We start from the raw sequence: 23,329 nt of genomic DNA on the forward strand, positions 1-23,329 counted from the left end.
TTCCTGTGGGATAAGAAAATTCTCAGAATCGCACTTAGTAATTTATATGAGAAATTGGAAGATGGCGCCTTAGCTCTCCCCAATTTGAGGGAATACTATTTTGCGTATTTTGCACAATACATGCCTAGATTTAAGCAGGGTTCACAGTCGGATCTTTTTATTACCTTTTTTATGAATTTAATATGTAAAGAAAATTAGATCCACTGCCCATTATCAATATTTAGATCTCCTAAATTAGTAAGATATAAGTGTTTACACTGTTTTTTTCATAAACGACAGGCATTTTTTCAACGGTATTTCATTCCAGTTATTAATGTCATAACCCCAATAGCTGATCTTCTTGTCTCAGCAGGTATTAGAGATTTTTTTTAATTACAAAAAATTGGACCAAGGCTGGTTTTCATAGACTCTCCGATTTTCTCCGGAATGATAGATGGATGAATGTAAGCGAAATGTCTCAATTAATCCCCGGCGATTTCCTCCTCCTAGGGTCATATAATATTTTTAGTAAATTCTTTAGCAAACTTGATTTGCTTCAGATAAGTGGCCAGAAACAGTTAGTCTATGACTTACTGGAAGATACGGTAGAGAAAAAGCCAGGGGATTCGAAAAAAATGTTTAGCTGCAATTAAAGTGGTAGATTTGGAGGCCAAGGCCATAACGAAATGGGGTATGTCACTTCTACTTCAAAGATGGCGAACAGATTTAATTCCATCTAAATTTGAATGAGTTTGGAAAATGGGTCAGGTTAAAAGAAGCAAACAAACCTATGCTTCACGAATTGGGGGACTTAAGAAATTTGAGAAGATCTGGGCACTGTATTTTGACTGTGATCTCGAAAGTCAGTATATAATCTACTGTATCCCTTCAATCTGTCCTTCTTTTTATGAGTCTTAGAACCTGGTATTTTAACATGGATAGCATACTTCATGTCATTTGAGCAGTTTTATTGGCCGCAGCGGATATAACTCTTGAGATTCTAGGTGTTCTTTCTATCTTACGGTTTGATAATCTTTTTTTTTTAAGATCCTCCTGCTTATCAATTATTAACTATTAAATCTGTTGTGTATTGAGTAATTGGTGTTATTTATTACCCCTTTGAATGCTATGGATGGATTTAAAAGGATGTATATTTGAATTTATTTCTATGTATTTTCTATGGTTTTCTATAAAAAAAACATAAAAATAAAAAAGAGAGTTCAGTTAGCGATAATTATTGCTAATGACATGCAAGGGAAGGCATTCCCATGCAAAATCTGCTGCTAAGCTAACATCCCCATATTCTCAAGGAGATTCCTTAAGTCCAGAGGACCCAAAAAAATGTCTCTAACTGCAACTAGAGGCAGTTTTTTAAGACCAGAAAATATCTGATCTTAAAATGGAGATAACAAATGGGGCCTCATTTCAGGAGGTTTCGTTGCTGGACAGCGCTGCAAGCAGTGTTGCTGTGCTGCCCTGCTACAAAATTGCAGGGCAGGACTGCACACCATCAATAAGATAGTGTGCATTCCTGGGCCTCACTCATGAAAAGTGTTGCAGCGCTACATCAAGACAGCATTGAAACACTTTTCACTACCCCCTTCTTGCAACACCACAGAAGCACTGTTTTCACTGGACAGCGCTCCATGACTCAAGTAATCATTGATACGTCTGGAATCCTGATGTATCTGTCTGCGCTAAAGTCAAACATTGCTGCAGTCATGTCACAACCATGATGCAACTCCAGTAATGCATGGTGCCAGTCTATTCCTGTGGCACTGGGTCATCTTTACACCTGCCATCAGTCATGCGTAAGGTACTGACGCAGTGCCATCCATGAGGGGTGCCTGGGTGTCGGCGCAGTGGGATATCCATCATTTGCGTTTGGGTGCTGCAGTGTCATCTTCTATAGGCGTTGGCGTAGTGGTGGTGCTGAGGGAATTGACAAGAGGTACTTTGGTGGCATTGATCCATCTGAAGTTGTTCAGGTGGAACTTGTGTCTGCCAAGTACAATGACGTCAGTGGATGGGAGAGCCTGCTGTGCAATGAGGTCTACAATGGTATCGGAGAATGGGGGTCCATGGCCTGGTGGGCCTGCAGATGAGCATGCCACAGAGGATGTTTTTGTTTTTTTTCTGGATCTGGAAGTTGAGGTGTTCCGTGGTCACCGTTGGGTCATTAGAGTGCCTGGTCAGTAGAAGTGTGCTTCTTTAGGTGATGGCAATGCCTCTTTCTTGATGGTTGTGGTGATCCTTGCGGGTGATTTAGTAGCCGTAAGTGATGGTGATGGCCTTGTCCGGTCCGGAGTAATGGTTGGTCCTGGTAGGCGGTGTGGCGTCCAGGGTTGATGGCGAGGAGGGTGCAGGTGTTGTAGCGGTGGAGTGTCCGAGAGGAAGGGTGCTTGGTGGAGAGCACATTCTAGGGACAGACAGATACAGATGGGCTTGCCTATGGCTTACCTGTGGCACGGGAGATGTCCATAACAATGCAGGCAGTACATCATTAACAACGCAACTCCGACAACGCAAGTGCCTTTACATCGCATTTGATTACAACACACTGTGAGGTCATTAATGTGTTAATTTTAAAACATTTGTTTGATTATTGCTTATGGATGTCGGATCAGGAAACTGGTGTGTGTTTTTGTGGTCAATAATGAAATTTGGGGTGCGAAATGGGGTAAATTATGAAAATTGGGGTGTGTTTTGGGGCAAATTAGATTTTTGGGTGTGGGTTTTGGGGATTCAAAAAGAAATTCCAGGGTTAACGGTTGGGTTTGAGGGGCAAAGGTAAGTTTAGGGTTTCACTCACTGAAGTGTGAATAGTGATATTTATGTTTCCGCTATGCAACACCTACCCTACTGTTGCAATGTGCCTAATATTAGTACACATTGGAATAGAATGTGATGTCATGGCATTTGTCATTCCTACATATGTGCCTTTGGCACACAAGTGGTACGCACGCTGTGCATGGGTGCACAGCGGCCGCCATTGAGAAGGTCGGGGGGCTGGACAGATATGAGGTGGTAAATGCCGCAAGGAATTCTGGATAGTGCGTGGACGCAGGGATGTGTGTGTGATCGGGTGTCACAAATATTTTATTGTGGGAAGTCTTACCTCAAATCCGGGCACGCGTCTTTGTACCTCCTGCTCACATGCGTCTGCTTCCAGGAACAGGAATTCGGCAGCCAGGCTCCCTCCCCTAAGTCAATCACAACGCTGACATGCATATCTAACCTCCTTTTCATGAAAGCGATGATGTGTTCTACTCCAGTCATGCTGTGAGCTGTCAGCTGTGGCCCTGAGGCGGGGGCATGAAGTTTGTGCCATTAGGGATAGGCAAGCTAGCACATTAATAGAGATGAGCCGCAGTTGAGCCAAATTCTTAGCTGTAAGAGCCCATGCGCGAGCCAAGCCAAGAAAATGTCTCACATGTACATCATGCAACAAACATGGAGTGTGTCACTTTAGTAGAATAGATTATGTCAGTGCACTGAGCAGCCATTGAAGTGAATTCCTAAAAATGTACTTAGGGACTTCTGCCCTGATGAGAAGAAATGAGAAAACCATGAGAGGCAAGCCCGGGTATCATGTGCTCCTTATGTTTGGCCTAGGGTGTTATTAGGAATAGTACATAATTTTCTAATATACCACTTGTCCTTTTTTGGAAAAGCATGTCACTTGCAGAAAAGCACTTCGACACCTAGTCAGGGGTAGTATGCGCTATAGAAATACAATTGCAGTTACAATCAATTTTGAACCATCAACCTGCAGGTTGAACACAGATTTATGATGACTTAACTGACTGCTGCATCTCAGATACTATTATAGGGCAACTCAAACAGCCTCGCTCTATGTAGCTGTGATTTTGGGGTGCTTAAACACAACCTTGCCCCTCTATCTAAGCCCACATAACCCAGGGTGCACTGTGGCTGAAAGGGTGCTTGGAGGATGAAAGGGTGCTGTGGCTAACAGGGTACATGGGTGAAGGTGCTCACGTGATAAGGGGGTTCATTGAGAGCAGAAACTGCCAAGTGTTTTAGCTGGCAGGGCTCACTGAAGCTGGAGTCGTTCCCGGGGCTTAAAGGCCTGACAGGAATTGCTGTTCACATAATAATAGGGTGACATGGTGTGGGAACTGGCAGGATGCTGTGGCTGGCAGGGTCGCCAGGGCATGGCACACTGTCTGAGGCTGACAGGGTTCCCGGGGCTCAGTGAGTGCTGATGATCACTTGGTGATGAGAGAGGTGGGAAGGGAGAACTGTTGCACCGTGGGTAGCTGATAGGGTGCTTAGAGGTTGACAATAGTGCTGTGGCCGAACTATACTTGGAGGCTGATGCGATTGGAGACTGACGTGGTGCTGTGGAAGAAAGGGTGCTTGGAGGCTGCCAGGGTGTGAGAGTGAAATGTCTAGTGCTGACAGTATGTTTGGAAGCTGTCAGGCTGACACAATTATTAGAAGCTGACAGAGAGCTGTTACTGACAAGTGCTGTGGTTGACTGGGTGTTGAGGACGCAGGTGCAGGTCGGACGTTTTGCTCTGCTGATTGGGTGCTATGCTTGCAGGGTGGTGTTGCTAAAGGTTTTTTGGGTGCAGGTGTTGGCAGGGATTGTGCTATACTCACTGGGGTGACGAGTACAGGTCAGTCTGGGTGCTACGCTGACAGCGTGCTGTGGGTGACTGTGTGTCAGGCAGCCATGGTGCTATGCCGAGAGGCCGCTGTGGCCGGCAGGGTGTTGTGGCTGCAAGTGCGCAGAATCCTGTGCGCTATGCTGACAGGGTGCTCTACTTGCAGGGTGCTATGGCTGACGGAGTGTTGTTGGACGCAGGTGCTGGGAAGTCACGGTGCTAAGCTGACGGTGCTATGCTTGCAGGCTACTGTGACTGACGGAGTGTTGTAGGAGCAGGTGCAGGGCAGTCATTGTGCTATGCTAAGTACTGTGAGTTCTCAGGTACGGGGCAGCCAGGATGCTACTCTGACACTGTGCTGTGGGCGAGTGGCTATGAGGCTGTCAGGGTGCTTTGCTGACTGGGTGCCATGCTTGCAGGGTGCCTCAGCGGCGCATGGCTGCATGTCCTCGAGGACAGCTCCCGTCCTCCTCATCTACATAAAACATCGCTCTGCATCCTCGAGATAGACAGACTGCACTTTTCTGACGCTAATGGGCCGATTGCCACGTATCGCCGGCTATTGCCGGATTCACTGTCGCCATTGCGCAGATGTTATTGTGAGTTTTCACCGCCGTTCCCTGTTACTATTGCCACGTAGTGACTCTTGTTAATATGCCGCTAACATGGCGATAGTTTTCAGGGTTAGGCGGCGATAACAAAACTGACAATAACTGGTGTGGGCGATAGTTATCGCCCGTCCTTGAGAATATCCTCCTAAGTTTGAAGCTTCGAACTAAGCTTCAAATGAGGATGCAAATAGTTGTAGGAAGCTGTAGAAAGCTTGTTGTGTGAGGTTGTGGGGGAGGGGTACCTGCTGAGGTGGGAGGGAGTCGGTGGGAGTCGGCTGCATAATGCTTGATGCTATGGCTCATGAGTCTGGCTGGATAGTTGTATAGCTGGATAGTTAGATTCCTAAAAAAGTTACACTAGCACATTCTTCCCTCTTTTCCTGCTATGGAAGGTCCTGGGGAAAGGACAATCGCTTATGCAGCACTTTTGCTGCACTACTGAGTGAGAACGCTGAAGGTAGGTGCCGAGTGGGAGCCCAACCAAACCTACCCACAAGCAGCGCCCAGTCCTAGCTAGACCGCTACTGTGGGGGCCTGGGCTCATGCTCTGCAGTACGGGTGCTATGCCCACGCACTTGGTAGCACCTCACCTGTCTGCTTTTCAATTCCTGGTGGCGGCAGTGATGGCAGTGACTGAACTCGGTTAGCCTCCAGTGAGCCCCCACTCATCTCCGCTTGTCGCCACTCATCCTACAGTGGAACGCCTGCCTTCCTGCCATGTAAAGTGACCCGCTGCATCAATACAGAAGCCTCTTAGTGAACCCTTTGGCTCCTCTCAATTCAAGCAGGGTCGGATTGGGATCACAATTCGGCCCGGGCACTGACGAAAAACGTGGCCCACATTCAAGAGGCATGGTCCATATTTAAGGAGCGTGGCACACATTCAAGGGGCGTGCCCTTTCATGAAACACTATTTGCACAGACAAGGAATGAAAGTGAGAGGATACTGTTCTTGCACAGGACACAGGACCAAGGTGCCAATGGCCTACATGCTGAGCAACTAAAAAAAATAGCAAGGCCCCTTTCTGTCACAAAATTATTCCAGCCCTCCAGCACAGGAGCACCTGAAAAGCAGCAAAGCCCCTGCTATTACTAACCTACTTAGCCCTCCCCAGACCTTCAGCTCAGGAGCACATGAACAGAGGCCCTGCAATTAGTAAATTATTCAGCCCTCCAGGCCTCGGGAAAATGTCCTGGCAGGGGAGCACAAAACACAGCTTTCTGGGTCATCCAAGGTACCCAGGTAGCCAGGGGGGAGGCTGAGGTAAAGCTGGTGCATGGGAAGTGCCTTTCCAGTGTGTTCTGGCAGTTTGAGTGTTTACCATTTACTGTAGTATTACCCTTGTACCTGTGTATGGTACCCTTTTGTAACTTGCACACGTCACTTTTCTCTTGTATCACACTGTATGTTACCTCTCACTTTTGTTTGCTTTAGATACTTGCACAAGTGCCACCATGGCCTACGTAACGGTTGTTCTTGTGCTGGAGTGTCTGCCATTTATTGCAGTATTATACCTCTACTTGTACTTTGTACGCTTTTGTAACCTGCACACATATCACTTTTTCCTCCTGTAATGTACCGATTGCTACCTCATGTATTTTGGTTGCTCACTATTGTCGCTTTTGATTCATGTAACTTAACGTTTGCTTTTGTAATTTGTCCACTTGTAATTTTTCTCCTCATGCATTATTGCTGTTCCTTGTGTGAAGCGCTCTGACACCTTCGGGTAAAGTCCGCGCTATATAAAATCGCATAAATAAATAAATAAATGAATAAAAAAATTCCAAACATCACCTGGCCCCCACAGCAAGACCCATTCTTCCTCGTCCACTATGCCTTGAATGTGAAGGGCTGTGGGCGAGGTGCTAAGACTAACACCGTTTCTGGGCTGCATGGGCCCCAGGGGGGCCGAGGTGAAAATGGCTCAAAGACCTGAGAAACACCTGGCCCCCAGGGAGGCCGATTCTTGCAAACAATCACCCCTCCCCAGCCCAACCTCAGCTTGATTGCTTGGCAGGGCAGGGGTGAAGGAGAGGCCACAGCTGACAATCGCTGTCCGGCCGCCCAGCGAGGCTGCTTTCATTTTCTCTGTCTGTCTCCGTGCACTCTGTGGGCCGTTTTTTTTCTCTCCCCTTTCCTAGTCCACTCTCTGTGGACTGGGACAGGGGAGAAAAAAACGGCCCACAGAGGGCACTGAGGCACCGGCCCATGCCCGAATGCCCGCCTTGCCAATCCGCCCCTGAATTCAAGTATTAGTGAGAAGTATCACAGTCTCAGATTGGGACCCATTAAACTTTTGTTTTTGGTAAGCATACACCCTCTTTGAAAAGTGCACTATGATTTTTATTTTAAGGATCTGATTGCAAATTTAGGTGCTATTTATCGCACCTGATAAATAACAACCACATTGTATGGTATTTATCGGTGTGATAAGTAACACCTATTACGACGAGTTGGTGGGAATAAACGAGCAGGTTTTGGTGTTTAATGCAACAAAATCTGCATGATACTGCCAATACTGTACAGTTTTCCCTGTTAAAATTCGGTAGGCTTGACCTGCATATGCTGCATATGTTATTTTACATTTAGATTTATTGGACCTAGCGGTATATATGTTTTTGAATAACTATAGCTAGGATAATTGACTTGAGCCAACAAAGGCCTTAGGTACTCGACTCTATTTTGAAAATAAAACATTGCATGTCAGCTTGCCGTGATTCACTCTCTTTCTGTTCCAGGCACCAGACTGACAGTGTTCTCATTAAATGTATTATATTTTGTTAGCTTACTGGTGAAGGTCATGTTTGTTGCAAATATTGGGTTGGATGATTATTCTCAGCACCAGCATGGGATAGGAAACAGAGGAAATGAATCCTCCAACATCATAAGGCCATGATGTTGGAGGAATGTTGCAATGTATAATCCGTGAAAAGTAGGATAACACCAAGTACAGCAGGAACTCTGATTTTGATTGGCTCTCACTCGTGAGAACCTGTGCAATGTATCACTTAGATGAAATTTCATGTTTTAACTGTGTAAAGCTGATTTAGTTAGTCCAGATTTGTGTCCATCTACCATTTCAGGCAGACATCCCTTACCCTTCATTGAAACTTGATGCTCTTTATGTTTCTGGTCATAGAATTACTTTCTAGAGCAAGTATATTTCCTTTTTCCTAATTGGAACCCTCATTTGTTTCTACTTGCTGTTTTATATTTGCTGACAACTACTGCTTCTGAATTTCCCCGATTTGCCCACAACCTTAGATTAGCATTAGGGAGATTGCATTCAGGCGAACTGAGATTTTTGACACTTGCATACTTTGTTTTTTAATAACTTGTTCCTGCTTTGCAAATTAACTTACCTGGACTATATTCATTTTTGCTGTATTCAGGTGACTACTGATTTATGCTTAAATGATTTGGTTTGAGATTGTAACCTTACTAATTAGTTAATAAACGTTCCTGATTTCCAAAGTACTGTTCTCTGTTGTTCCTTTGGGGCAAATTCTGCATCACTGTCATTTATAAATTGCCGACTTCATGATGTTAGCCTCTGTTTGAGATAAAGGTCCATAGGAGTGGCCATAGCTGAGATTGGAATTTGCGCCAAGTTTGCACACTTCAAATACTATCCTCATCTCTTACGCTATCAGAAGCAATCCTTGAATGTCAACCTCCTTATCTGTACTTGTTTTTTTATCATGAAGACCCTAAAAGTGTCTACCAAGTCTACCATTAACACTGCTACCATGTCCACCATATCATCTTACTAGGCCGCTCTAGCTCACCATCATCCACTTCCCCCATCTCCCTATTATCACCCACCCACCCTGTGGGAAATAAAACCAGACAGCATAATGGCTTTGTAAATCAAGATAATATGGATGATACCATGCACCAAAGATAGATATATACTAATATAGACCTAAATATAGGAAATTACCAAATCCACTTAATTGAACGACACACTCAGTACAACATACATCTGTCAAAAACATCCCAGTCAAGCCAAGTTCAGCCGGTTCAAAACAACAGCACACAAACCAGATCTCATATAAGGACTCAGTCACCCATAGGCATGACTCACATGCGATGGGCAATTACTCACCTAATACATTACAGTCAGTCAGTACTGACCAGAGCACAAATCTATTATCCACACCCCAAAATGAAGTGCCTGACATCAAACTGAAATTGGATTGACTGTATCAAGTGATACATCACCTGCAAACTACAATCTCCATTTCTCTCTCTCATAAGCACTCTCGACCAGGGACTGCTCAACATTACACAACACCCAACTCACCAACTCACTAAGACCCCAGCATGCACATCAATCACAATACTTCAGAGTTTTCCTCCACCCTCAGATCCTCTAATGCACACCAGTCAGCTGAAGAGTCTGCAGCCATAGATCACACCACACATCCTATTGCCTCAATCAGCAAAGCTAGACTTCCTAAACATAGTCAAACTTTAATTTGCTGACATAGCCTCTGAAGCCGAGACGCCTACGGGTATTTGTACGCGCTCTATAAATATCATTAAATAAATAAATAAATAAATAAGATTCAACTCCTCTTAACCCCTTGGCCCATCTCCTGTACATCACATGTAATACAACATTCTGGACTTTGAATCTGTGGCCTCTAATGCAACATCTCTATCTGCTCTTGTCCAAAATTAAGACCATGACACTATTGCACTCACAGAAACCTGGCTCTGATCACCCTTCATGGCACTACTTTTCCACTAGCAGGCAACAATCATCCTCATCCCAATACCTTAGAGTGGAGATTAAAACATGACACCTCAATCACAAAGGCGGAACATCTTATACCATCTAGCAGCAGCAAATCGAATTATATGGATAGTTTGCCTTTTTATAGCACTAATCAGTTCATCTCTTTTTCTGATCAGATTTTCTTTGGAGATGTCAATGCCCACTAGGAAAAGAGCACACTCCTGAATCCCTCCTCATATCCTTCCTATTGGCCAACCACTTACTCCCACACTGTGCCCCCAAAATAAGTGCTGCCCTGAGGAGTTGATTTCATAAAGGAACACTACATAGAACTCTAAGGAAAACAGGCTGAATTTTTTTTTAAACTGCTTTATTTAAAAGCAGTCCCAGACATGGAGGTCTGCTGAGTCCAGCAGGCCACCCTACCTGGGAGGCCCTGCCATTCCCAATGGGGTTGCAAATTGCGAGTGCCTCATGAATATTGATGAGGCATTCAATTTGCAACCCCATTGAGAATCGCTAACAGTGTCTCAGACACTGTTGTACATGTCATTTTGCGAGTCGCAAATTGCGACTCGCAATTGACCGCAATTTGCAACTCGCAAAATGACATGGTCGTACATCCGGCCCTAAAACCCTATGTGTGATTACCACATAATTTTCACAGGGGACTCAGGACAAGCGTGCTATTTCTGAGCAGCATTAAAGATGTGTTTATGAATTTTACATTTTCTTAGACTAAATACCAAGCTCCTGTCCAGTCTATGACCCCCTTTCATGTAGTTTATTATTCAGATACTTATCCCTATCTCTGTCTCTCTTTCTTTTTCGTAGTCCTTGAGGTCAGACTGGGTTTGTTTCTGTAAGCCCTATTAGCTGGAGCTGAAAAATTCCAGCGCCTTCTACTCCAGAATAGTAGGCCTCAAATCCTTTCTCATCATCCCTCTGCTGCTTAGCCACCACACACTTTCTAAATGAAGACATGGTAATTTGCGAAACACGCCGACTACTGGGCCTGCTGGGTGACTCACACCAACTCGTGTTTGTCACAGATGATTTCTTAGACAGACTCTGCCCTGGTAGTCCGCCCTCATGGAAAACAGCTATTGAGGAACTAATGATAGCTTCTCACAATCCCACTTTGAATGGTGACGGGTCTGCACTTTTACTGTATGTTTCCCAGTGTGGGGGAACCTGTCTTTGTGACATTTATAGTAGTTCCTAATGAGAAGCAACAATACTGATAACCATGGAAGAAACACCAACTTTTCAACTCAAAAGTCACCTGCTGGTAGAGTGAAATTATACTTGTCAGAGCAAAATGCTTTGACAGTTGAATGAAGTAAATTCTTAAGCAAGGAGACAGACAATCGAAGGCATTTTTCAATGTTGCCACCCTCTGTCCCAGAGTTGAATAAACTGCAGAAAGAAGCCTGCAGACTTCAAAAACAGGGCAACAGACTAAGATATGCTGGTTAAATAATATTTTATGAGGATGACTGGGTGTTTGGGAAGCAAGCGTCAAAGAGTGTGTGTGTGTAATGGCTGCAGTTATGCTAAGACTGAGCTAAATTGAACCCTTCTTGTCCTACTGCGTCTGTCAAATATATGTTGCCATGCACATCTTTTCTGCAACCAACCTCACTATCTTATGTCCACACGCTTATGAGTCAGCAACTGTTAGACCTGTCAGCCTTAGAGTGGTCTTGCCCCAAACCTTTCACCTTCACCCCTCTTATTTTTGCTGGCCTTAGGGCTCGGAGCATCTTACCACTGCAAACCAGTAATACAAAGAGCTTGTGCTCTCTCCCCCAAACCTGGTAAAATTAGTACCCAATTGTCACAGTTAATTTACTTTTAAGACTCTAGTACTATGCCTGTAAGTTAAATGCTCATAGTGGGCCAGCAGCACTGACTGTGCCACTCTATCCAGTAGCCTTATAAAATATGTCTCAGGCCTGCCACTGCAGCCTGTGTCGGCTGTTTTAAACTGCTATTTCAACCTAGGAAAATAAACCTTTTGTCAGATCTAATCCTTCCTTTCTATTTATTTCACCCCTAGGGTTGGCCCTAAATAGCCCATAGGGCAGGGTGAAGTGTATTTAAAAAGTTAAACATGTACTTTCAACGTTTACATGTCCTTTTAGTGAAAAACTCTTAAATACATTTTTAACTACTGCAAGGCCTACCTATCCCATAGGATAACATTGAGTTTCTTTATTACAGTTAATAAGTCATAACTTTCAATTACGAGCAGGTAGACAGGTTGAGTTTCTTGTCTCTAGAATTGTAATCAAAAGCCCACTTTAATGGTAAAGTCGTATTTTAAGTCACAATTCTGTATCCTAAGTCACATAAGTAGGTGTAGCTGGAAGCTGGTCTTTGTGTATTTTTCCCAGATTGTGAGACAAAGGGAAAGTAGGTGTTGGCAGGATGGGCCACTCTGAATTAATGAAGGGGAGGAGCTGTCACCTACCACACTTGTGCATCACAAAGGCTCTTTCTGACCACTCTCATAAAAGGCTTGACACTGGTCTATTGTGACCGCATTCAAGCTTGGGCTACAACAGAAAGGAAGGGGATGCTTGACACCTCAGGTGGGTGGGAACGTCTAGAAGCTTCTTCTATGTTAAAGTTGGCACCAGATATAAATATTGGACGTTAGACCTGAACTCTTCACTGCAAGAAGGACTGCCACTTTGCTGCTCTGCTGTGCTGCCCTCCTGCCTGAATCACAAAGACTGGACCTGTATCTTGAACCCATTATCATCAGTGTAACTCCTAGGGCTATCTGGCCCCCTGATTAGAAGTCTCAGCAACAGACCAGGCTTTGTTCATCTTGAACCCCGCACCTAGACTCTGCCACCTGTGATTATTGCACTCCCAAGTGGTGCAACACTAGTCCTGTGCCCTTGGAAGTTCGCTTGACAGTGTTCTGCCATCCCATTTGTGGTCATAGCAGAACTGATTCATCTCCTCCACTGTGTGGTGCATACCCAGCAGAACTATTTTGCAGTGCTTTCCCTATGCAGGACTTCACATCACAGCCCACGGCCTCTCGGAACTCCTGCTGTGTGATGTAGGACTTTGCATTGCGTCCGAAAGTAAATCAGAATACCCACTGTGCAATGCATCTCCATGCAAGGACCTCACATTGCCCCTTGCAGCCCCCCGGAACCCACTCTACACAACAAATCTTCTCGCAGGGACCTCGCATCACCTACTGCAGCTCATTGGAATCACCACTGCGCCCCACATATCCATGCAAGGACCTTGCATCACCTCTGCTGCATGATGCATCCTCAACGTGGGACTCCACATCACGTCTCAACCAGGATTTAAGGCATTCTTGTTTAGCCAGCCTAACTGGGTCCCTGTTAGTCAGTGAAGTCACTAGCCATCCACAAAATAACCTGTGCTGAACCCTCTGGTAGCTTGGCACAGAGCAGTCAGGCTTAACTTAGAGTAGAGGCAATGGATAAAATATTTATGAAGCACTTCAGTAATAAAGAAAGAACACAACATAAGTAAAATCCCTCACAACTTAGAAACATAGAGTAAAATATATAAATAATTTAAGACCAAAATGATAAAAATGCAATCAGTAGGACCGGAGATATGCAATTTTAGAGGTTTAAGTGAAAATAGCACGAAATAGCATAAAGTGCCAACTGTGGTTCTATGGTTGCACCAGACAAGGACAAAGTCAGGCTGACCGTGATGAAGCTTTTAACACTGCCAAGGGCCCATCAATAAAATAACCCCTTTGGGTAGTGGGACCCTATGACAGTTTTTAACTTACACTCACACATCATCACTGCACTCTCACCAATACCCACTCCGTTGTAAACGGGCATCGTAGCACACCCGGAGCATGCTCAGTGCCACCATGTGGGGCCCGATGATGAAGCATGCCACCTACTAGGTTGGTGGGTGAGAGCGTTGATAAGAAACAGACGTTTCCTTCACTTGAGAAACACACATACCACTTTCATTCATTGGCTAGTTCTTGTTGATTACTCTTATAGATAATGACCTGAGAGCCTTTTGGAACATAATCAACTCAGGTTGAAGAGAAGGAAAATGTGCTTTCAAGCCTAACATTGTGGAGGAAACCTGTAAAGATCTTTACCAAGCCCTGTATGCTACACCCGAGGAAGAGGGAAGCTCAGTAAACCTAATCAACAACTAACAACTGAGGGTACCCCAGGAGTCTCCAGAGATAACCCTACCTGAGGTAATAAGGGCTGTAAATAAAATAGCCCTGCACAAAACACCGGAACTAGACAACATTCTGGGGGATCTCTTCCTCTCTAAACCAACAATTTGGGGTCTTATTTGTGGGCAGTATTCAATGGGTGTTGGGGAGAATGCCAATCCCTAACACTTGGGCTGGAGCCGAAATTCTTCCACTCTACAAGAAGGGCTCCCACTTCTACCAGTCAACTACAGACCCATAATTTTATTCAATGTGATGTAGAAAGTCTTTGCTTGTATTACTGGCATGCCTTCAGGACTGGATGGAGGAATATATTATCCTGAAACCTTTTTAAGCAGGTTTTAGGAGAAATATCTCTGCTGCAGATCAAATCTTCAGGCCCCAGCTTTTACACTGTAAAACGTGATCTTAGAGGGTTGTGGCCTTTATTTAACAAGTGTCAATCTAAAAACTGCTTTTGACCTGGTACCCAAGGGAAAAGCCATGGTGTGTACTAAATGATATTGGGGTCCCCACATATCTCTGCCATATGATCAGGAGATTACACAAAGGAAATGTTGCCCAAATTAGATATGGGAAACAAGCAGAGCTCTCTAAGCCACTCGTTAACAGAGGTGTTAGGCAGGAATATGTGCTAGCCCCCACTTTGTTCTTTTTATACATCATTGCACTGCTAGACACGATGATCAAGGAGAAGGACATCGATGCCCCGAAGATTGCTCAAAACAAAGTATTGGCATTGATGTTTGCTGATAACATCCTCCTGCTCTCCAAGTCACCATTTGGGCATTTGAAAGATTCTTGTTAGCTTTGGTACTTTTTGCAGTAATAGAGGAATGGATATTAACATCCATAAGACCAAATATATTGTCTTCAATCCAGTAAATTCCAGACACCCTAATCCCTGCCTGAATGGCACCCCACTTGAAAGGGTATCAGTTTTTAAATATCTAGAGATTACCCTAACTGAAAGAATTGACTGGGCAACACAAATATCAAAAACGAGTTTTAAGTTGGCACAGACAACAGGGGGCTGGAATTGATTGCATATAGATTAGAGTTAGAAGAGGTAATGGGTCTCCCGGGGGCAGGGAAATTACCCTGGCTTACAGACATTAGGGAGACACTCCATAGCATTGGAAGAACAAGCTTGTGAAGTGACCAAACAGTGTCATGCTCTGCAACATCAAGGAACAAACTTGCCAGGAGCTACAGAGAAGAAAACTTGCTCTACTCCATGGGAGCTCAGCATTAGGTTTATTAACAGTAATCTTTATAGGAATCAAAGACCATTATAATGCAGAGCCTTTCCTAGATGAAAGACACTCAGCCCTAGCTAGGAAACAGTATGCACAATTGAGGCATGGGTCAATCCCCCTGCGCTCATTTTCCGATAAATGGGCAGGCACTGTTTCCATAGGGCATCTGGCATATGGAAATGCTGAGAAAACAGACCTTCATGTATTCTTTTTCTGCTCTGTTTACATAAAAGCTAGACCAGGATGGCTGATACAGCTGTGCAGAAATGTGGGGACCACCCATTGTGCAGAAGCATTTAGGCTCCTGAAATATGATATTCAACAACCAATCGTATTTGTGGTCTTGAGATTCCTGTTCTCTATGTGGTGTGTGCGTAAGTTATTTTTGGGACCCAGTATTCAGATCGTCAAACGTCTGCACTTTATGAGGTAGGACCAGGGTAGTTGATGAGGGTGCTGGGTTGTTCTAATAGCAAAACAATTTCTATTGGGGCAGGAATTTTAGCCAAGGAATGTGGAGACTAACTGGATAGTCTGTAATCCAACAACAATTTATTTGCAAATGACAGAAATGTGCACCCTTCTGTCTGAATATCGTATTCAACAGGATCTTAGTTTGTGCAAGTAATTTCTGGGGCCCCAGCACTCTCATCTAAGTCAAACAGGACTGACTGCATTATGGGTCTGTCTGCTTTAATAGGATAAAGGCACTTTACTGGGCAGGACATTCATGCAAGTGAGTTAGGAGACCAATTGGGCCTCTTACTAGTAAAATATACCGGCACATAGTTAAATTTCTGCAAAGGGGCCAAAGATACCATCCTTTTTAACTGAATATTTTAATAAATAGGATTTTATTAAATGTTATTGTGGGTACATTGATATACATTGTACATTGTTTTATATATTTTCCTTTATCTGAATGTATACTATGTTTTTATGGTCAGGGCCGAGTTGAAGAACCATCTACTGACCGTGAAAATTGAGTTATAGAATTACTGCTGCTTGGTTATGGGTTGGGAAGTGTACTCTCCAATTAGGAGAGTCTATCTTAGACTATTACCCTATTTCTTTCATTCTAATGCATATAATGAGTCTCATACTTTTAGATGAGCTATTCCCCATTGATCTAAATACTGTTTTGAACCATCAGACAGTACAGTGTATATATCAAATTATCAGTCTCAGGAGCTACTTTTCCTCACATAGGCATGGACCAGGCATCCAACATGGTGGACCATCTTAAATCCAGTGTTTAGTATTTTGGAAGGTTTATGTTGTTTTGAGTTCATTTTGACTTTGGAGGACATCACAGAATGCACGCAAGGACATTCATTGGTTATGTGAATGTGCAGTCATAATAATGGCTATTTTTATATACTGTATGTATTCATTGCATTTGCCCTTCTATGGGCATTTGACTGAAATAAAATATTTTGATTATGATGAAATGCAAGCACACAACTGTACTTAATGGTAACATATTTAGGCGTCCATCTTCAACATTTCGTAAAGGGGGCTAACACAGCTTTATTTACATGGTGCTGTGCGAGTGTCTTCTAATGAGTACCTGGCATTTCAATGTTCTAATAGGTGCTATTATTATCCAAATAAATGGTCATTCTTAAAAAAATATTATGATGCGTATTGGAAGGAACTGTACCAGATTATAAAATGTAAGATAACAATAAAAATCATAGAATAGAGTAACATTGGAATAAAAAAGCATAGAGAAACACTTAAGTAAGTATTGCAATACCTATTGTTATTCTTTTTTTTAAAGAAAAGATATTGGGGCATACGTACAAGCCCCTATCACCACCACAACGTCACTTGTACAAGGCAGCGTTAAGCCACTTAACTTGGCTTAACGCTGCCTTGTACATAAGACCCCATTTTACACTATGCTTAGTGTGAAAGAGGTGGGAAGTGGGTGTTGTGGTGGGCGTTCCACCGCAACACCCATTCATTTTGATGCTGCTCCCTATGTACAAGGGTAGCGTACATAGGAGGCAGTGCCAAAATTAAGACCAGGCAAATCCTGGTCTTAAGGTGGTGAAACGAGGAGAAATGCATTATTTGTCCTCGTTTTTCCTTTTCCATGTGCAGCACACATGGAAAAAGCAAAATGCCATGGTTTGTCTATGTACAGGAAGGTGTCCCTTTCTGTACATAAACAATCTTTTTGGAAAAAAATGCCATTTTGTCCCTTTCATGTGTGCTGCATGAAAGTGATAGAATTGCATTTTAGAATTGCTGATGCACAGGAAGGGACACCTTCCTACACATAAACAATCGGTGCCTGCATTGGTGCTAAGTTGCTAAACTTAGCACCATCACAGGAGGAAAGGTGCACCACATTTGCGTAAATATGGTGCAGCCTTGCGCTTCAGAAGTGGCAGAGCGAGGCGTTAAGCCAAAGAGGCTAACGCCTCACTCAGCCACTTCCTTGTACATATCCCCTTTAGACTCAAGCTCCTGCCGTCTAATAGCGGATGGAACACTGCAGAGACTAGATGCCATAATCATATATTTACAAACGAAAACATACGATGAACATCGCGGTGTTTACGAGGCGTGTGTTGTCACTTCAACAAAGGGACGCTCTTCTCCTCCGCCACCTTCATAGAGACTCATTAGAGTCGGCACGAGGGCACGCATGTTTTCCCAGAAACACCCCGGCAGCTCTAGCAAACACAGGCCGGGAGCTGCGTGACATGTTGGAAATAACACACTGCCGCCTCAGGAAAGAGCTCTGTGCCAAACAATTGCATAATTACCGATTCCATTATAATCCTGCGGGATGTTTTTCTAATTATAGACTTCAATCCGTCTCAGCAGCTTTCAGAGACATAATTTGCGTAATGAAATGAAGCTTTCAGGTAGGAGAAACGATCGTATTTACTAAGGTTGGAAGTTCCTTTGTGGCACTTTTTTTTCTTATAAATTAAGATGGGGTTTGGATACAAAAATGCAAGGTAGACTTTCCAAGCCCGGGGAAGATGGATCATGCAAAATACTGAAATAAATACTGCATTTCGTAGGCTAAGTTCAATGAGTCTGCTTATAGATAGTACTATTCCGTGAAGTACAAATAGAGCTGTGGGCCTAATACAAGGAAGAAAAAAATGTGTCTTCCCCCTGTTTAAGGGTTAAAAAAAAGCTTTACTTGCAGTGCAGTAGGCCCTTTATAACCTTGAGCCCCAGTACCACTGCACCTGCTCCACTATTAATAGCTACTCCCCTGAAACCTTTCTGTGCTGCAGCATTACAAAGATGTCATGGGCACCAATGAATGCATTGGAAAAGTGCCCCTCCATTCCAAGGTTTGGCAGTAAAATACAGCTATGATTGGGGTGTAGTTGACTCTTCAGTGCCCTGAATTCCGGTGTCACAGCAACCGATGTAATATTGATAGATGCACCCCTGGTTTTGATTCTGTGAAAGGCATTGGGTCTTATTGCCTGGGGAAGAGCTCTCTTAAAAAGGTCGGCCGTCATATCATAAAGCTGTGTGCGAGCGCAGAACACTTGGCCTGCACTTGTTTGTGGCAAACGTTTGCAGCCTACTCTGTATACACACAGGGCCCGATTCACAGAATTAACTTAAGACAAAATCCTAAACGTACTACTTTTGGTATTGACAGAATGCACTTACGACTTTTGGTATTCACAGAATGCACTTGCTACTTTTGGTATTCACAGAATGGATTTATGACTACTAACTTTACGTCCGCACTCGGGCTGGAAATTCCAGCCCGGAGGCGGAGCTTATGGCCCGGAGGCGGGGCTTGTGACCCAGAGGTGGAGCTTCCGGCTTGAAGGTGGGGATTTAGTCATGGCAAGCTCCGCCTCCGGGCCAGAAGATCCGCCTCCGGGCCGGAATTTCCGGGTCGAGTGCGGACGTAAAATTAGTAGTCGTAAATCCATTCTGTGAATACCAACGGTAGTAGGTGCATTCTGTGAACACCAAAAGTAGTAAGTTTAGGATTTTGTCTTAAATTAGTTCTGTGAATCGGGCCCTAAGTAGACAACTGTGTGAGTAAATGAATGAGCATCAAGGTTCCCATATCAAAAATGGAGCTGAAGCCACCCCTTTGTGTTGTTTTCGAGCTGTGCTTTCTGCAAACAGTGGAGCAGTGTAAAGATAACAGTATTGAAATTGTCCTCTTGATGGAACTAGGGTGCAATCTGTGCGTGTAGGAGTGGGCTCAGAGTTGTGGCCCAAAGGAAATATTTTTTTAATTATTGTGCTGGCCATTCAAAGACAGGAAACAGCATATAAAATATTTGGTTTACCTAGCCCCCTAACTGACATCTGTTTTGCTGGCATTAGAACTTTCTGTGCATTTTTCCACCTAGACAGAAGTAAAGAGCCTGTGCCCACCCTTTAAACCTATGTACATTAACATATCTCTGATTGACATATTTAGCTTGCCTATAAGACCCTGATATGTTGTGTAGAGAAATGCAGTTCAAGTAATATTGGAGATACCCTTCTTTAGGAAAAGGGATGGGTTTGTGAAAACATGAACAAGATTCTCTTTTCCTTATTATTTTTAAAAAGTGAGCAGAAATCACTCACTCAAGTCCTACTCTATTACCAAACGGTACATTACATATGGGATGGAGTCAACACAGGTTATCAAATTTACACAGACAAGTTATCAAATGTACACAAATCGTTATGTACCTTCCTCTATGATGAAATTAGCCAGGACAGAATGTTTCAGAAAAATGTGTAGAAAAATGCACACAGGGCTTGGCTGTTAAATGCCACTTGTGAACTGCAGCACTTACAGTATCATTCACAGGGTTGGGCTGTAACAAAATGTGTTCAGGACTAACATATATGTAGCCTGTCGGTAACAGCCTGGAAACCTGAGGCCAAATATTTCAAAATAACCTGGTTTGATAGACGGGAACGCTGCATTTAAATATTAATGTCACCTGTTGGACTTGGCCCTTTTTGCAGGGTCATCCCAGAACTTTTTGCCTTCCTCTGGTATTTTTTCTGACCTGTTGTTGGTGGTTTTAGGACTCAGGGCACTTTATCACTGCTGTTCAGTTCTAAAGTGCATGTGCTCTCTATGGTACACTTGTTAAGATTGGTCTACACCTGTTTGGTATATTTAATTTACCTACCAGTCCCTTGTATAGTGGTATCTCATTTACCCGGGGCCAATAAATTAAATGTTACTGGTGGGCTTGCAGAGCTGCTTGCGCCACCCACCAAAGTGGCCTTTCAAACCTGTCTCAGGCCTCTGCCATTGCAGGGCCTACGTGTGCAGTTTACTGCCGCTGTAACATGGCATATAAAGTGGTTGCCACGTCTGTGTCTCCCCATTTACTACATATCGGTCACCCATAAGGTAGGCCTTAGCTAGCCCTATGGGCAGGGTGCAGTGTAGGTGAAAGGTAGGACATGTGCCTTAACTGTGTGGCATATACTGGTAGAGACAAACAGCCTACTTGGTTTCTCACTGCTGTGAGGCTGCACTCTCATGGGAATGCATTGGGGATTCTCTGATATGTGTGTCAATTGAAATTCCTGACAAGAGAAGAGTAGCGTGATCAAGTTTGGTATGTTTGGATTAGTGGTGAGAAATGCTGCGCACTGGTGTTCACAGATTTATTAGCACTATTTTAGAAATGCCACTTTTAGAAGCAGGCATTTTTGTGTGCTTTGTGCTTTTGTGCTTGCTTGTTGTGTATTGACTGTCTGGCCTTGGAGTGACAGGAGCTGGGGAGGTGCAGTGGTTCCATAGGGTCTTGGTGAGTTAGCGCTAGGCCGAATAGGCCTGATCTGCATTTGAAGTGGTGAGAGGTGTTGCACCTGAACCTTAATAGGGCTGTGCCTGCCTTCCACAATGCCGGCTCCGCCCCCTGTGGTGTTTCTAGCTCCAAATCCTACACTAACAATAGAGGTGGGTGTGCACTTGAAAAGATGTGTGTAAGTGCCCCCCAAAACTGGTTTGTTAGAAGCACTTATTTTGTTAGGAGCACTTATATAGCGCACGACTCACCTGGAGGCATCTCGGCGCTTACTTAGTGTCAAAGAGGTCGCAGAAGCAGGGGGAAGACTATGTTAATTGGAAAAGAAATGCTTTTAATTGTTTCCTAAAGATATTATAGGAAGGACATTCTCGCAAGGCAAGGGGCAGAGAGTTCCAGTAGTGGTGGGCGAGAAAACAAAAAGCCATACCTCCGGTACGACTGAGACGTATCCTGGGGACTTTTAAAAGGGCCAAGGAATAGAATCTAAGAGTCCTCTCCGAAGTACATTTGATAAGCTTTTTGCACAAGTATTCGGGGCCTTTCCCCTCTAAGCGAGTTGTAGGTTAGGCAGCATATCTTGAAATTAGAACGCTTTCTTATTGGTAGCCAATGAAGCTCTCTCAGCAGGGGGCCTGATGGTGAGCCAGCAGGGCGGTTCAGGATCATTCTTGCTGCCGTAATCATTCTTGGTTTGGACTGGGCACAGAGCCCTGTGCCAGGGGGAGGAACAAAGACACTGGGTGATATAAATATTGGGTCTGTGACCCCATGTAGGTGTTCCTACTTGGGAATTGGACAAAGAGGACTGCTGGGCTCCAAGAGGAACCACCACAAAGGACTTCCTCTCTGCTGGAGTGCCCTGCAAGCTGGCCTGACTGGGCCCAGCTCTGCCCTGGGTGACCTCGGGCTCAGCGCATGGTATGTGCTGGATTTTCACCCTGCATTTAGAGATTGCGAGGAGAACGCTGCCAGGTCTCTATGTCGTAGACCAGCTGGGTGCTGCTGGGGCCACCGGTAGCATGAGGAGTACTGTGTTTTTAGCCCCTATTGTTGCGGAGCACGTGAAGGGTCGCAGTGCAGAGTTGAGGCCGCCGTCTCCTTGAGCTGACTTGTGCCTGGAGCAGCATGTGGCAGTGCAGCGGGCGTTGGGCTGCATTTCCCGAGCCGAGAAGTTGCAGAGAAATAGCTCTGTATTCTGTGGCAGAGGGAGGAAGCGGCTAGGATGGGACACAGAGACGGAACAGGAAATCAGACAGCTGTTGCCTGACTGTGGGTGGAGCTCCCCGTGGGAAGGCGGAAGCTGACGTGCGCACGACAAGAGGGAGGAGCGTCTCCCAGCCCCCGAGATTGCGAGGGAGGCCCTGTAGCCTAAAGTGCGCCGCCGAGGAGAAAGCCACAGCGCAGCCCGTCCAGGCCTGGTTTCCCCACGAAGAAGTCACTGGGATGGCCATGTGGAGAGGAGGCACCTCAGCGAAGGGAGGAGTTGCGGGGAACAGTTTTTGGGGGGAGGAGGGCTCCCGCAATGCAGGTGCAGCGCGGGTACCTCCCTGCTTTGTTCTCCTATATTGTTGTTTTGAGAAGCTCGGGTGAGCCCTCGACAGAGGCCCCCGGGTCCCAAAGGAGACAGGATTTCCCTAAGAGTTCAGCATTTCCTAAATAGCATTACAATAGTAAGGTGCCCTATCGGCAGAGGCTAGTGGAAATTGGGGTTGGGGCGCAAGGCCCTGAGTGTTGGTTTATCCCCAGGGCAAAGTGAACTACTGCCCCATAGGCTCAATGGTCTCATGTAATTGGGATTACATCGTCTGTATTGCACCCTAGATGTTCAGTAAGGGTGGCCTGCATATGCCTAAGAGGGGCATGATGTGTTTATGAGATGTGTACTACTATAACGTTTTACTGGGGTGACTTCTGAGGATGTGTTTATGCATAATGTGCTCTGCTAAGTAGAAGTTTTGTGTTTATGCCCAATGCTTCGTGTTAAGTGCAGTATTACCAGTAGTTACTGGTTGTCTTCACTAACTGTGAGTTGTGATGCTATGACAGTGACCCGATTGGCCATGTGGTGTATATAATCCCTGTAAAGTCATGCCAGGTGGCACTGTGTA

This window comes from Lissotriton vulgaris, chromosome 12 (genome assembly GCF_964263255.1).
Source record: "Lissotriton vulgaris chromosome 12, aLisVul1.2, whole genome shotgun sequence".
NCBI classification, from domain to species: Eukaryota; Metazoa; Chordata; class Amphibia; order Caudata; family Salamandridae; genus Lissotriton; species Lissotriton vulgaris.